Here is a 15927-nt window from a genome sequence, read left to right on the forward strand (position 1 = left end):
AGGGCTTTGACTCCAAGTAGGAGTATTAGGGGGGCGGGGGTAGGTTGGACCAGAATTCACTTCCTGTGCATTTTTAATGTGCTGTGCATTACGGTATTTTTGTAAGTTCAGGAATCATTGGTTTCACTGTGCCTATACTTAAAAAAAATAAGTGAAATCTTTAGTTTCAAGTGCAGCCCATTCCCAATTATCTGCTGGGATTGAGGCAGGTAATTCTCCGAAGGAACTGCTGAATGTTCTTCCCCTTTAGAAAAAGCAAGTTAAATACTTAATAATAATCAGAGTTTAATTAAGGCTACTAAATAGTTGCCAGTTATATATTGTGTAACTTTAAAGTTGTTTTGTGTTTACTGGACACGCCTAATAACATAACTAAGGTGGTTAATGTCTCACTTGTAAAGTTTAATTAAGAGCTTTCAGGACGGTCAGCCTAATTAACCAATCTCTAAATCGCAATTCAAGCCACAGAAAAATAACTGCCTGGCTTTTGAAATTAGATTAGATGGAGATTCAGCCAAATTATTCAATCCTGTCCAAGCAGGGCAAGATTTCAAGTGTGCCTATTTCATAATATGATGGATGATCTTTATAGTTAAATGGGTGATGCAAAAAAAAAAAAAAAAAAAAGTCAGTTAAAATAAGGTTCCCATGACATTAGTCTTGTTACCCATTCTCAGTAGGGGAAATGTGGCACTCAAGGCAAGTATTGAAGCCTGGGTAATGTTGATTATTTTGTAATTGCACCCATAGGATCCTGCCATCAGGGCATATGTCAGGACCCTTTTAGAATGTCTGACAGCCTATCTTAGACTCTGCCTCCAGCAAATGTGCGATCTCCAGGGTGTGGAGCAGAAAAGCAGCTTTCTGATGTTATGGAAGAAAATTGCATGGCACAAAGTTCCTCTCTGCTTGTCTGTGGGATGGAATTTGGTCTCAGTGTTTTCCATGTGCTGGGATGTGCTCACCTAAAACTTTTGCCCACATGTCAGAGCAGGTTTGCAGATCTGTCAGGACACAATATGGCCCCTGACTCATGGGGGAAGCATGTATGGAAAAAAACCATGCTGTGCTTTTACGAATGCTTGTTTTTTCTTCTCTGTGTATGGTTTTATTTCCCACACCCTACTCCCCATTTTAAAAAGTGTTCAGTAATAAAAGCTAACTCCGAAAGGAAACGATCCAGGTGAGCCCTGCAGAATTTTACACTGCATGCATGAACAGGAAGCCTTTTCAGGAGAATTGTTTGATTAAAAAAATAAATAAATAAATAAAGGTTGCATTGATGCCCAGAGGGTTGGGTGCAAAATGGCTGCCTTGCTAAGTTTTTACTCCTAGTCTTGCACTGAAAATTCATGTGCTGTAGTTTTGATTGTTAGAAGTTACATCACACAAATTCTCCTCTTGGTTGCACTGGTGCAAATCCTATGTTAATTCACTGAAATCAAACAACAAGATTAATCTACATGGTCAAACTGGTTGTATTACTCTGGATTTAAACTGATAATGGAAGATAATTTGGCCTACTGTGAAAATAAAGATTGAAATAAAGCATAAGACTATAAGAACATAAGAATGACCAGATTGGGTCAGATCAAAGGTCCACCTGTCCAGTATCCTGTCTTCCAACAGTGCCCAATCCCAGATGTCCCCGAGGGAGTGAACAGAACAGGGAATCATCAAGTGATCCCTCTGCTGTCACCCATTTCCAGTCTCTGACAAACTGAGGCTAGAGACAACATTCCTACCCATCCTGACTAATAAATATTGATGGACCCAACCTCCATCAATTTATCTAGTTCCTTTTTGAACCCTGTTAAAGTTCGGTCTTCACACCATCTGCTGGCAAGGAGTTCCACAGGTTGACAGTGTGCTGCATGAGGAAAAACGTCCTTTTGTTTGTTTTAAAGCTGCTACCTATTGATTTCATGGGGTCACCCCTGGTTCTTTTTGTAGAAAGATCTTCAACAACACAGTGCTTTAGTAGGCAGCATTTCATCCTAAGGTGTCAAGAGGAATAGGAAGTCCATAGGATAATCAGCTTCTGCACTAGTGGGCTCATATGCTGCCTGACAATTTCTAGAGACCTATAACCAAATCATTTTCTTGAGTCTGATAGTCAGAGACCTTCCAAAAACATCTGGCAAAATTACGTTCCCCGGGTCACTGTCTTGTGCTGTTCAGTGCTGAATCACCGCCTCTCTCCCATGATCTAACACAGTGGTTCCCAAACTTTTTGGCATCACACCCCCTTTTTATTTTTGAGAAACCCTCATGCTCCCCCCCCAAAAAGAGCAGCAGAAAAAAAAAGTTGCCCTTTTAAGGCAGCCATTTTGAAGTCTGCCCGGGATGCTCCATCCTCCCCCCACCTCAGCCAGCCTGAGCTGCACATGTTCTGGCACATGCCTGAGCCAGGAAAGACAGAAAATACTGGACATTTCACATGGTATTTTCTGATTTTTTTTTTACCACATAGACCAGGCTCTTTCTTGTGGGGGAGATTGACCGTGGCGGGGGAGGGGGGACTGGTATGCCTCGTGCCCCCCCTGGAATTTCTTTAAGCCCCCCCAAGGGGGCATCCCCCACCAGTTTGGGAACCTATGATTTAACAAATACAAGAGCATCTTGGATTCTGGTCCCTGATTCTGATCTTCACTGGTTTTACACCAGTGTTCTTTAATCCATGGACTCCTAAGATGGTTATAAATTAGAGGAGAATCAGGCTCCGTGCCTTCACACTTGGCAAGGGGATTGTATTGGAACAGCATTGTGTTTTCCATTCCCAAAGGTAGGGAAAGGCACTTAATGGAATCTTGCTCCCCGCCAAATTACCAGTTGCCTTAGGTCTTTATTGCTCAGTGATATCTCCTGTTTCAGTATATAAGTCTGCTTTCTCTCAGCACGTTCCTAAGAACCCTGACAGTCAATTTCAGCTGTTATCAGACTCGACCCCAAACAGAGTTTTTAGTATAAACACCCCTCCCCACACCCAAACACATTTCAGCTTTGATGCTTGGAAACTTACTGCCGTTTGAAACGTCCCTTTGTTTCCTGTAGTTTCTTGTTGATTCTCATCTTTCAATCGTCCTGTCAGGCAAAATGTACCTACGGACCAAAACGACCCAGCCAGTAAGTACTCCCATGCTACTCTAGCTTTTCTAGGTTGAAGAACAAGCTCCTCAAATATTAAAATATGGTCAACTTCCTAATAGTTTTGTTTGGCCTTTTAAATGCTCCTTGAAGACTGTCCCGTCAGTAGGCTTGTTTGCTCCTCCAAAAGTTCTTAGCTTGCTCCATTAGGCACGTTCAAGAGAGCTCAGTACAGACATCTGGTTCTGAGACCATTATCATCATGCCTAAAAACTGCTCACATGAGGCAGGGGCATATTCTTATCTCTCATGTGACAGATGGAGAGTTGAGACACCAAGAGATGAGGGGACTTGCCCAAGATCACAAGCGACTCTGCAAACAGAACCAGATGCCGGGAGTCCCAATCTAATGCTTTAGCCAAAAGACTTTTCCTCCTCCCATCTGAGCTGGTCTTTGATTTCTCACACAGTCCTGTGGCCCATTTGCACTCCTCTGCGCTAGATATGCTCAGAGGGAGCAGCCCTTTCCCTCGATAATGCCCGTGTGCCACCTTGATATTGCTCTAGGTGCCATAGGCTCTGTCTCTTCTGCAGGTCGAGCAGTGGTCACGTGTGTGCAAGTTGTGTCTTTTGTCCCGGGTGGAGGGGGTATCCAACAGGTGTATGTTTTAAATCTTTTATCTATCGGGGCCACTGACGCACAGAAAAAAGTCAATCGCAGGCCACCCCCAGCCTCGCAGGAGACTGGGAATGGGGCCAGAAATGAGAGATTCAGAGTGGGGGAGGGGTCTTTGGGCTGGGGCCGAGAGTGAGGGTGCAGGAGGGGGTGAGGACTCCAGATGGGTATGTGGCTCTGGGCTGGGGGCAAAGGAGCTGGAGTGTGGGAATGGGCTCAGGGCTAGGGCAGAGGGTTGAGGTGTGGATTTGGGGTCTGGGAATGGAGTTAGGGTGCGGGAGGGGGTTCTGACCTGGGGCAGGGTTTCGAGGTGCAGGTTCGGGCCAGGCGGCGCTTACCTGAGGCGATTCCCAGTCAGGAACGCAGCGAGGCTAAGGCAGGCTCCCTGCCTGTCCTGGTCCCATGCTGCTCCTGGAAGCAGCCACCACATCCAAGGGGTCAAGTGGCTCTGCGTGGCATGTGCTGCCCACATCCATAGGCGCTGCCCCAGCAGCTCCCATTGGCCATGCTTCCATGCAGAGTCGGTTCTGGGAGTGGGAGCAGGGTTCATCGCCAAACTTTCCTTACCTCTTGCACCTAGAGGGCTGCAAAGACAAACCGGGGTTTCTGGCACAGTGTGGAGGTTTGCTGGGGTCTGGATAAAATTAAGGGCGGCCCAGATCCAGCCCATGGACTAGAAGTTCCTCACCCCTGTTTTAAATATTGGAAATGTTGCCCAGCAGATCATATTCCAGCCAGAATTGTCAGCTTTGAGCCCTGGCCCTAAATCACCCCTGAATCCCAAATCCTAGCTCAGAGTTGGACAGGACACGCTCAGCCTCTTTCTGGTGTGGAGTGAGAAGCATCCATGAGCACTGATCCCATATTAGCAGCATCACTGTCTCTGACCCTCCTGCTGACAGCTCAGGTGAGTGGGCAAATAAAGAACAGCCCCTTCCCCAATATTCCCTCTGAACTTCCCCACCAATGTGCTGATCCAACAAAGCGCTAATCATCAATCCTGTGGGGTGTCAGTGGAATTACCCATGTGCTTAAAGTGAAGAACAAGCTTTGAGACTCTAGACTCTTATCTCCTTCTATATAAAAATAAGTTTTTCCTGCCGGATGACAGAATGTTCCTGCCGGGCAACCCAATGATGTCATCAGCATCAACAGGTTCTCTCAGCAAAGCAAAAGCGGCCAGAGGGGGTGGGGAGTGGCATTAGGTGAGTATAGCAAGCTGAGGGCACAGCCCCCTAGTTTCTCTAAAAGTCCCCTATTGAGGAAATCATGCACAGGCAAGACAGAGTAGACCCCTGCATTTATATCTGTCACTCTTTAGCAGGACACTGAGGCTTTGTCTACACTACAAGGTTTTTGCGGCAGAATGTATGCTAATGACGGACACATTAGCATGAATCGTGATGTCATTAGCATATTTTCTGCTGATGCTTTTTGCGCAAAAAGAAGCAGTGTAGCCGCTTCTGTTTTGTGCAAAAAAAAAAAAAAAAACCCACCCCTTTTGCATAAGGCTTTTGTGCAAAAGGATTTTTTTGCGCAAAATCATCAGACCTCATTGCTGGGTGGGGAGAGGAATCTGTTCTTACAGAACTACGGAGCAGCAAAACAAACCCAGATATCAGTGCCAAAATCACACAGGGCCTGGAGGGGAAAGGATACACCTGGGACACCCGGTAGCGCCACGTGACAAAGGAGCTCAGGCAGGCGTACCAGAAAACAAAGGAGGCAAATGGATGGTCTGGGTCAGCACCCCAACCATGTCACTTCTATGAGCAGCTGCATGGGATTGTAGGGGAGACCAGACCATTTTCCTAACCCAATCCATAGATTCCTCCCGAGACACTCCTCCGGCACCCTCGGGCAACAGCAGGGATGACAGTGTGGATGAGGGAGAGGAGGAGGTGGAAAATGGTCAACAAGTGACCTCACTGAGAGCCAGGACTTTTTTTTTTTAACTTTAGAGCCAATCTCCTCCCCGCAGGATGTCTCACTCCTGAGCCCTGACGCTGGGAAGGCACTTCTGCTGAGTTTACATTTTTAATTATGCTACATGTGGATTAAAACAATTGAGTGTGGTCTATGGCCAGCAAGCTGCCTACATAGTGGGAACACCCCAGAACATTTCTGCTGTGTCAAGCCCCAGTGGCCTAATGGATAAGGCACTGGCCTCCTAAGCCAGGGATTGTGGGTTCAAGTCCCATCTGGGGTGAAAATTCCTTTTATAGACAGGATACTGGACTAGATGGACAGGGCCGTTGTTATGAGGCAGAATCGTCTTCGCACATCTCCATAAAGCTCTCATAAAGGAACTCTTTCGTCCTTCTCACAAAGTTTCTAGGGAGGTCAGTCTTATTCTGTCCTTCTTGGTTGAACAAGCCAAGCCAGAAGGAAATGGTCTAGCATCATTGAAGCACAAAGCATTGCAACATAAGGCCCACGTGTCTGGCCACATCCAGTCAGCCTCTACTCCCTATCACTCTGTGTGATCTGGAGAAGGTATTTGGGGTCTGGACTCCATGACCTCCTGAGGTCTCTTCCAGCCCTATGATTCTATGATACCATGCATGGCAACCTGGATGAAGCAGGGGAAGCTGTGTAACTATATATCACAGCAGTACACCTCCATCTGCCCGTCCCCAACAATGCATGCATGGCTTGAGCCCCTGCCATGCCGCTACGTCCAAGAACCCCTCCTGCCTGCAGGCTCCTAGGTGTGCATGTGCCTCTGCACTTCCTCGATGCCCAGACCCTCTCCCCCTCCTGCCTGCATGCTCCTGTGGGAAGGGAAAGTTGCACTCTCCCGGCAAACTGAGGGTGCGGAACGCACGATCACTTCTGGAGTCCCTGCCCTGCTGCCACACCTCCATGGCCCCTTTTACAAACACAGACACTTGCCTAGCTGTGGGAGCTGCTATTTGCAAGCACGGCGTCACAGATGCTTTCAAAGTGGAAGCAAAAGAGCAAGCCCCCATCTGTCCCTTACCATGCGTGACACCAAACAGTCCAGCTGCTCCCTTAAGGTCTCTATGGTCTAACTGCTGCATAGCGGGTGCTTAAAAGCATTCCTGTGGCCTTGTACATAGCACGTGCCTATTGTCTTGGACAGCCCTTCCTTTATGTGATGAGATTAGGTTCTACACTGCACAGTGTGTCTCCTGTAAAGTCTGCCCGTCACTTTTTGTTACAGTGGGTGCAACAGCAAGCCTTTTGCCCACTCCTCCTGGGTCCGGCTCCTCCAGCTGTTTGGCTATCCCAGATCTGAAGGCAAAAACATACTAGGGATGACATGTTCAATGAGCAAATGCAATCCGCCTGCTTGGCCAGGGTGCAATTCAATGAGTGGGGGAGAGCGCTGCTGCAGGAGATGCTAGCGGGGTGTGAAGACAGGACAGCATGCAGGGAACGCAAAATGAACACAGAGGAGACTGTCCTGAGGATCTTGGCAGTGCTGGTGATGGGCCTGGTAGACTCACAGGAGTGTCAGATCCACAGACACTCACTCCGGCTCAGACTCCATATGCCCTCCTCATCCCATTCCATAGCCTCCTCGGCCAGGTACCCTAGAACATGGGGAGTGATGGGAATTTAAGGGCAGCCTCACACTCATCCCCCAGGGATGTCGCCCAGAACAAACGGCTGTCCTTCTCACACCTGGGTGATTGCTGTACATGGAGACTGGCACCACTTTCCCTTCCCCACTCCAAAGCTCCCACCCTGAACTCCCTTTCTGTCCCTGCTTCCTTAAATAAAAACACATGATTCCTCAGCAACATTATCTTTACTCCTTGTGTTGCATGGAGGCTGGGAGTTTACTGGCAAACACACTTAATGCAGGGGGGACCTCACTAAAAGCAACAAGCATGACTGTCATATTGCTGCCTGGTCAGTCACAAAGTTGTTTGTTAAAGCTTCTCTCATTTTCAGTGTCCCTTGATGTGTTCTCCTTATTGCTCTGGTGTCTGGCTGCTCAAAATTAGTGGCTAGATTCTGTGCCTCAACCTCCCATCCAGGCATACAAATTTCTCCCTTAGTTTCATAGATATTGCGAAGCACACAACAGGCTGCCACAACAATAGGAACGTTGCTTTTGTTGAGGTCTAACCTAGTCAATAAATTGTGAAATCTTTCCTTTAAATGCCCTAAAAGCACATTCTGCACTTGCTCAGACTGTAGTTGAAATGCTCCTTGCTGCAGTCCAGGCTGCCTGGGTAGGGCTTCATGAGCCATGGGAGCAAGGAGGAGGCTGAGTCTTGAAGGATGACTATCACATTTCAACACCTCCAATGTTAATTTTCAGGTCTGGGAAGAAAGTTCCATCATGCATTCCGAACAGACTGGAGTTCCTAAAGATGTGCGCATCATTGTGCACTTTTCACAGCCATCCCACGTTGATGTCAGTGAAATGGCCCTTGTGATCCACCTGCACCTGCACCACCATCTAAAATAGTGCTTCCCAAACTTTTTGGCATCACGTCTCCTTTTTGATTTTGAGAAACCCTCACACCCTCCCCAAGAAAAAGCAGTAAAACTTGTTGAGCAAAAAAAAAAAAAAAAAGTTGCCCTTTTAAGGCAGCCATTTTGAACTCTGCCCGGATGCTCCGTCCTCACCCCTCCCCAGCCAGCCCAAGCTGCACATGTTCTGGTGGACCCTTGAGCCAGGAAAAACAGAAAATCCCAGATATTTCACATGGTATTTTCTGAATTTTTTTACTGGATGGACTGGGTTCTTTCTTGGGGGCAGGATTGATGGGGGGGGGCCTGGGTGACCTTGTGCCCCCCCCCCCAGGAATTTCTTCACGCTCCCCAGTTTAGGAACCTATGATCTAGAAGCACCCCTTGTGGTTTATGTATTCTTTGGTAAGGTGGTTGGGTTCCAAGATAGGGATGTGCGTTCCATCCTAGCACCCCATCGCAGTTAAGGAACCCCATTGTGGCAAAGCTCTCCACTTTGTCCTGCACATTTCCCAGAGACACTACCCTTCATTGCAAAGAGTACTGATTGCCTTGGCTACTTGGAGCATAGCAGCCCCCATTAGAGATTTAGCCACTCAAAACTGATTCCTAACTGACTGGCAGCTATCTGGCATTACGAGTTCCCACTGGGCTAGTGCCACTCACTTTTCCACTGTCAGAGCAGGTCTCACTTTGGTATTGCTGCACTTCAGGGTGAGGGAAAGCAATTTGCAATGTTCCACGAAAGCGACCTTATGTGTGCCAAAGTTTTGCCACCACTGCTGGTTGTCCCATAGCTGGCGGTCCCACCAGTCTGTGCTTGACTAATGGCACCAGAACCAACGTGACACTGGTGGATCGACTGCTGCCAGCATCTGCCAATTGCTCAACTCAAGTGCTTAGCACTAGTATCTGTTCATGGCCTCCTCACAAGCTTCCTTGCTCCAGTGGGCCCTGGCTAGGCTCCAGACATACTGCAGCATATGGCACAAAATGTTTGCTATGATTGCCATAGAACTTTGCTGCTGAACAGGGTCCATGCTTGCCCTGCTGCGGCATCTGCACAGATATCCAGGGGAAAAAAGGATGCAAAAAGATTGTTTACCTTTGCTTTCCAGCAGGGAGGGAAGGAGGAGATGAGTGCATTATGGGACACTGATGACATACCCAGAACCACCCACTGCACTGTTTTAGTCCCATCAGGCACTGGGAGCCTAGCCCAGAATGCAAAGGGGTAGCAGGAACTGCAAGATAGCTACCCACAGTGCATCACTGTCAAAGTCAATGGTAGCCACTCTACTGGGGATGCACTACATTGAACTCTTGCACACAGTGGGGTTATGCACCTTCGACTTGACAAAATCGGGTGCTAAAAAATTGAGCTTAATAAATTTGACCTTACCTTGTAGGGTAGAGAAGGTCTAAGACAGTGCAGAGCTCAGACATGACAAACAGATCCAAAGCTCTATTGCCCATAAGCACCACATGCAAACAAATATATGCCTTTGTGAGTGTTGTGTGACTGTAGGTAAATAGTGCAACAGCTTCTGGGCGACATACATAACCTGACTGACTGGTTTTGGTATTAACGTGCCTAGCAGAATTTGCTCTGGTTTGGCAGGATGGAGATGGCACTTGTATGCATGTATCTGATCTGGGAAACGTACTGTGTTGTGGATGGGGACGTAGGGTGAAATTCACACCACCCAAGCCTCACATAAGCTTCCTATGAGCTCCTGAGTGCTCCTTTGAAAACTCCAGCAATAGCACTTAAGTCAGGGGCAGGCAATAAGCGTCCCGCAGGCTGGATGTAGTTTGACGGGGTTAGCAACTGGCAGGCCGCCAGACACTTTATTTACCTGAGTGTCCACAGATACAGCTGCTCGCAGCTCCCATTGGCCATAGATCGCCATGCTTGGCCAATGGGAGCTGCAGAAAGTGGCACAGATTGAGACACCACTTCCCACAGCTCTTCTTGGCCAGGAATGGTGATCCACGACCAATGGGAGCTGTGAATGGCTGTACCTACAGATGTGCAGGTAAATAAAGCAACTGGAGGCCTACCAGAGCTGAACCCTGGCGAACCATGTGTGGCCGGTAGAATGCTTATTGCTCACCCCTGACTTAAATGGTGCCTTGCTTGAGTGCTGGGTTTCTGCACAGGGGTGACTTCTGCTCTGAATGAACGGGGGAGTTGCTGCAGCTGGTTACTTGGTTTCTGGCTGAGTGAATAACTCCCTGTATGGCACATAATGCTGCATTGTGAAGTGTCCCAGTTAAGTGTCATATTGACTTACAAGGTGACCTAATGTAATTGATGGGACACCTGTTCAGAGAACTACCCTGTTTTCCTTGAGTAAATGTGCCTTGTTGGGTGGGCCAAATTGTGCACTGAGCTACATGAAACCCTGCACATCATCCCCATCAGTACTCTAGGGCAGCGGTTCCCCGGTGCCTGGCCGCGGACCGCTGACTGCCAGGCTGCAGCGGCTCTGGGGGCCGGGGCTGAGGTACGCTGCCCAGCCCTTCCCCTCCCGCCATGGCCGTTGGCAGAGGCGTGTCCTGCCTCACCTCCTCCACCCCTGCTGGACGGGGTGGGCTCTCCTCCCAGACGTGGAAGAGCGGTTCGTTGCATGGTGGGAGGGCCAAGAGGAGCCCTTACAAGATGGCCTAATGTAATTGATGGGACACCTGTTCAGAGAACTACCCTGTTTTCCTTGAGTAAATGTGCCTTGTTGGGTGCCTTCCCTCAAAGCAGCCACGACCCAGGCAGCAGCACTCAGCTGGCGGCTGGGAGGCAGCACAGGGGTTCTGGGAGTGGGGCTAGTGGTGGAGGGCTCAGGGGGTGGGAAGCTCTAAGAGGTGGGCTGGCACTGGGGGGCTCTGGAATGAAGCTAATACTTGGGGGCTATGGGAACAGGCCTAGTACTGGGGAGCGCTAAGGGGTGGGGCTCTAAGAGGCAGGGGGCTGACATTGGGAGGCACAGGGTCATCTGCAGTGGGGAGCTGGCACTGGAGAGCTCGGGGGGCAAGGCTAGTAGTGGGAGGGTTATGGGGGCAGGGCTGGCCCTGGGAGATTCTGGGGACAGGGTTAATATTGGGGACTCGGGGCTGGTACTGGATGGGTACTCGGGGGGTTGGGTGCGGGGGGGCTCTGGAAACAGGAGGCTGGCACTGAGGGGGTCTAGTGGGGGGTCTGTAAGGGGCAAGAGGCTGGCACTGAGGCATTTGTGATGAAGGGCTGGCACGGGGGGGCTCTGAGGGTGGGAGACTAGCATAGGGAGGTTGGGTGCAGGGGACTCTGTAGTCAGTAGCTGGTGCTGGGGGTAGTGGAGGGGTGGGGGGCTCTAGAAGTTAGGGCTGCCACTGGGGGGCTCGGGAGCCGAGGCTCCTGGCAGATTGGTAACGTTTTATTTGCATATTTGCATATTCATTATTTGTATAATGAATATGCAACTGTGCAAATAAAAAGTTACCGGTCCACTAAAAGTTTACAAATGGGTTTGCTGGTCCTTGATAGAAAAAAGGTTGGGAACCATTGCTCCAGGGTGCCACGACCGACGGTGTTGGAAATGGAAGGCTTCAGCCACACAGCTGCAGCTCGGTGCGTCTACACAGCAGGGCTTAACTTGAAATGAGCTACGCAAACTGAGCTACGTCCATTGTGTACCTTATTTCGAAACAGGGAGCTTCTACACAGCACTTACTTCGAAACAGAGCACACTCTTCCTCCCACTTCCCTTACTCCTCAGACGATGAGGGTCCAGGAGTCGGAGTAAGCAGTCCTCCAGCTTGACAGTATTTTGACACTGTTTCGAAATAACTGCCTGCTGTGTAGATGCGGACTAAATAATTTTGGACTAGCGCTAGTTATTTCAGAATAATGTTGCAGGGTAGACGTGCCCCTTGTGTCTCAGTCTTCTCTGTGGCCCGTCTCTATTACTGCATACCAGAGGCATGGGAGGGCAAGTCATATGGCCTGGGTTCCTGTCCCTGCATTGACTGACTTACTGTGTGACGCTGGGCAAGGCTCCGTGCCTCAGTTTCCCCATCTGTTCTTTGACTGTATAGATTGTGAGCTCCTTGGGACAGGGATTGCCTTTTGCTGTGTGTATGTACAGCACCTTGCACAAGAGAGCAGCAATTGCCATCGGGGTTTCTAGGCCCTAGTGCAGGGGAGGGGAACCTGCAGTTTACTTTGATCCGGCCTGCAGCAAGTCTCTGCATTGCCAGGGGAAGCCCTGAGCCTCAGTGTCCCCTCCTGTTCTCCCCCCTGTGCACAGCTGGAGAGAAAGCAGAGTCCCAGTACCCCCAAGTTGAGTGAAAGTGAGGTTAGTGTAAATTTTCTCTCCCCTTTTCTTCCCACTGACAATTTGAGGGGTTTTTTGTTTGTTTGTTTGTTTGTTTGGTTTGGGGGGTTTTTTGCTTCTCACTTGGGGGCCAATTAGGGAGGGTTTGGGGGTTTTGTTTTTGCTTTTCACTTGTGTGTAGCCCCCCCCCTTATTTTTTCTGTGGATCATTGGCCCCCTGATCGAAAAAAGGCTCCCACGCCCAACCTAAGCATGGGTGAGCAGCTAACAGCAGTCTTTGTGGATAGAACATCTCTGCCTGGAGCACAGAAATGCCACAGAAAATCCACAGGGTGGATTTTTATATTTGGGACACCATCCTGGAGCTGCAAAAAAGTGACTACATGGTAATGATGGGGGAAGCGATTCCGTCCTTGTGCACATGTGCTTGCCCACACATGCAGGTACACACACGCACCCAACACGTTTGCACAGGCACTTGAAGTTTAGCTCTTGCATAAAATCCAGCATCATGGCAAATGAGCACCATGCTGAAATACATCCTTGGATGCCTGTATGTCCTTTAGCAGAGGGCTGTTGTGTTGGGTGTGGGGCAGGGGAAAGATACTGTCGCATGTAGCATGGGTGTGGGCTACACACATTCTTAAACCTCTGCAGGATCGGGCCCCAAAGCGTTTGCAAGGCAGAATGGTTTTAAAACCCGAATAGAGGCAGAGACAACTAGAGTGCCATAAATGACTAAACTCTTCTTTCTTGTTCTCTGAGGACGTATCCATTTGCCAAGTATAATTATAAAGTTAACATCCATCAGCAGAGAGGAAGAGAAATTTTTCCATAGAAGTCTCTGGGGGATTTGGATCCCACATTTCAGGAGCTTTCCTTGGGGAGCATTTACTTGCATTCCAGTGTAACTGTTCCCCTGATTGTGACACGTGATCTGTTTAGCAGCAGTGTCCAATGGCAGGAGAGAATCCAGTGAGCTCAATTTGCTCGGGGACCCCCTGCCTCAGAACACATCTTGAGCCACACCACCTCAACAGTCAGAGATGTTCTGAGCTGGGTATTTTGCTGCCTGTTAAAAACAGAGTGTCGGGGATGACATTTGGGTGTGTTCAGATGTGCTCAGAGCCCTGTACAGAGCCCTGTGCCATGTACAGAGCAAGGGATTTAGATTCAGAAGACCAGGGCTCTAATTGCAGTTGTGATGTATAATGTTGAGCTAGTCATTTCACTTGTCTGTACCTCAGTCCCCCAGCTATTAAAAGGGGTATTCTCTGTAGAGCCCTTCACCAGACTCCTCTGGGGGCCATGAGTCTATGTCTACACTACAGAGTTTTGTCGGAAAAACAGACGTTTTTCCGAAAAATCTTGAGGAACATCCACACTGCAATTGCGTTCTTCCGCAAGAAAATCAAAAGAATAGAGGTGTTTTTCCAACATTGGTAATCCTCATTCTGAGGAACAAGCCTTTTTGCGAATAAGCTCTTTCACAAAAAGGTGTGTGTGGACAGGGAAGAGGGAATTCTTTTGGAAGAAGAGGAAAGAGGAAAAAGCACAGGTGCCCTGGTGGACATTCCATCCATAGCATTCACAGCTCACATGTGAGAGAGCATCCATTCAGTCTGGACGCTCTCTTTTGAAAAAGCAGATCGCTTTTTCGATGCACTTTGGCAGTGTGGACGCTCTCTTTTGGAAGAAGTTTTTTCGGAAGATCTCTTCCAAAGAAAGCTTCTTCCAAAAGATGCCTGTAGCCAATATGACAACATACTCTTCTTTTGTAAAATGCTTTGATACTTTCAGGAGAAAACTGCCATATGGCAATACCACAAAGTATTATTATTTGTGATGGTTAGTTGAAAATGTTCTATCGCCTTTTCTCTCCACTGACAATTTGGTTTATGACAAAAGGGACATTTTTCACAGAACGCGCTTGCTTTTTGTTGAGAAACTCTCCTCTGAACATTTTCAGCAGAAAACTTCTTGGGTTTTGGCATTTGGGCTTTTTTTTAAATTTTCAGTTTTTTGATGATAAAAAAAGTCAACATTTCCCACTGAAAATTTCCCCCTCCCCCTTTTTAATTGATATTTACCATCAAGTGGGAGGGCCATTTTCTGACCAGCTGTGTTATTAATGGCAACAGAAGCATGTTATTTTCTTTAGCTAGTGGTTAGATTTGTTGTAGAGCAATTGCTGCAACAAGTTAATCAAAGCCACATTAAGAGGGCAGGGCGAGGGTCTGCTGTAGTAAGGGCTGGAAAAGGGTGCCTTCGGGGAGGGAGCAACCCTCTTGTTCCTTGTTACTCCCTTGAGGTCTACTCAGGACTTCACTGTAGCCCATATAATTATGGTGGGAACTGCCCAGACACAACTGTGATGGGCAACAGAACAAAACCCAAAGACAGAACTTAAAATGCTTCTTTCTACCCACTACACAAAGTCTGCTGATCTCTCTGTCCCAAGCGCCTGATCCTGACAAACTAAGTACACAGCCAGACTATTGCAGCCAGGTGCTCCACTTGGTAGGATCAGATTCATCATCAGCATTGTCAGCCTAAAAGATTTTGTCTCCAGGGATAGATCCCAAAATAGATAACTGCAGTCCAGGAGGGAGAGAGAGAGAGAGATTTCCTCACAGATACTGGCTCTTTTCCAGTAGCTACATTCATGGAACAATCTTAACACTACTGCATTTGCCAGAAAGGTGGCTAGGGACAGTTATCTAGGGAATGCATATCCCGTACACAGTTTCCCCCCTTATTTTACTAGGCTTACTTTAGTTTATCTTAAATCCTTTAGGAATCAGATTAAACTGAACTAAGTCCCCCTTAAAGCCAGGTCTACACTAAAATGAGGCCAGGTCTACACTAAAAGGGAATGTTGAATCAAGATACACAATTCCAGCTATGTTACTTATGTAGCTGGAGTCGACATACCTTATTTCAAGTTTCTTGCCATTCCCAAATGCTCCTGTCAGCCTCCCTTACGTCTCGCAGAGCAGGAATACCAGGCGCTCTCTGAGTTTGATTTAACGAGTCTTAACTAGACTTGCTAAATCGAACTCTGGAAGATTGATCATGGCAACATTGATCTTCCATTTAGTGAAGATGTGGCCTGAGTATGTCCACTGATTTAAAACAAACGTTTAAAAACTTATTTTAATTACAAGGCGTGCAACTGTCTTACGTGGACAGGGTCTTAGTGTGCATTGTGACTTGATTTGAGAAGATAGGAGCTTCACCAGGAGAACTAGAACACTCTAATTCTAAACTAACACCTTGTCCACCTTCTCCATCCAAAGCAAAAAAGCCAAAGATGAAGGATTTAAGCGGGGGTAGATTTGGGTTACACAAACTTGCACTGGCTTAGGTAAGCTGGCTTAGTTAAGCGAGTGCACAGGGCTG

The 15927-nt window shown here is 48.0% G+C and overlaps 1 long non-coding RNA gene and 1 other non-coding gene across 2 annotated transcripts in view; one reads left to right on the forward strand and one right to left on the reverse strand.

Moving 5' to 3' along the window:
* The window catches only part of LOC112546137 (uncharacterized), a 271614-nt gene that overhangs the window by 173785 nt on the left and 81902 nt on the right, over positions 1-15927 (reverse strand). The window contains exons 3-4 of the long non-coding RNA XR_012896884.2: positions 4102-4347; positions 3023-3102 (exon numbers count right to left, since the gene is read on the reverse strand). This is a non-coding gene — a long non-coding RNA (uncharacterized LOC112546137). The remainder of the gene's footprint in view (positions 1-3022; positions 3103-4101; positions 4348-15927) is intronic.
* TRNAR-CCU (transfer RNA arginine (anticodon CCU)) lies at positions 5900-5972 on the forward strand. Its single transcript has one exon. It is a non-coding gene; the product is annotated as a tRNA-Arg (tRNA).

The sequence above is a fragment of the Pelodiscus sinensis genome, chromosome 20 (genome assembly GCF_052426305.1).
Source record: "Pelodiscus sinensis isolate ZL-2025 chromosome 20, ASM5242630v1, whole genome shotgun sequence".
Taxonomy (NCBI): domain Eukaryota; kingdom Metazoa; phylum Chordata; order Testudines; family Trionychidae; genus Pelodiscus; species Pelodiscus sinensis.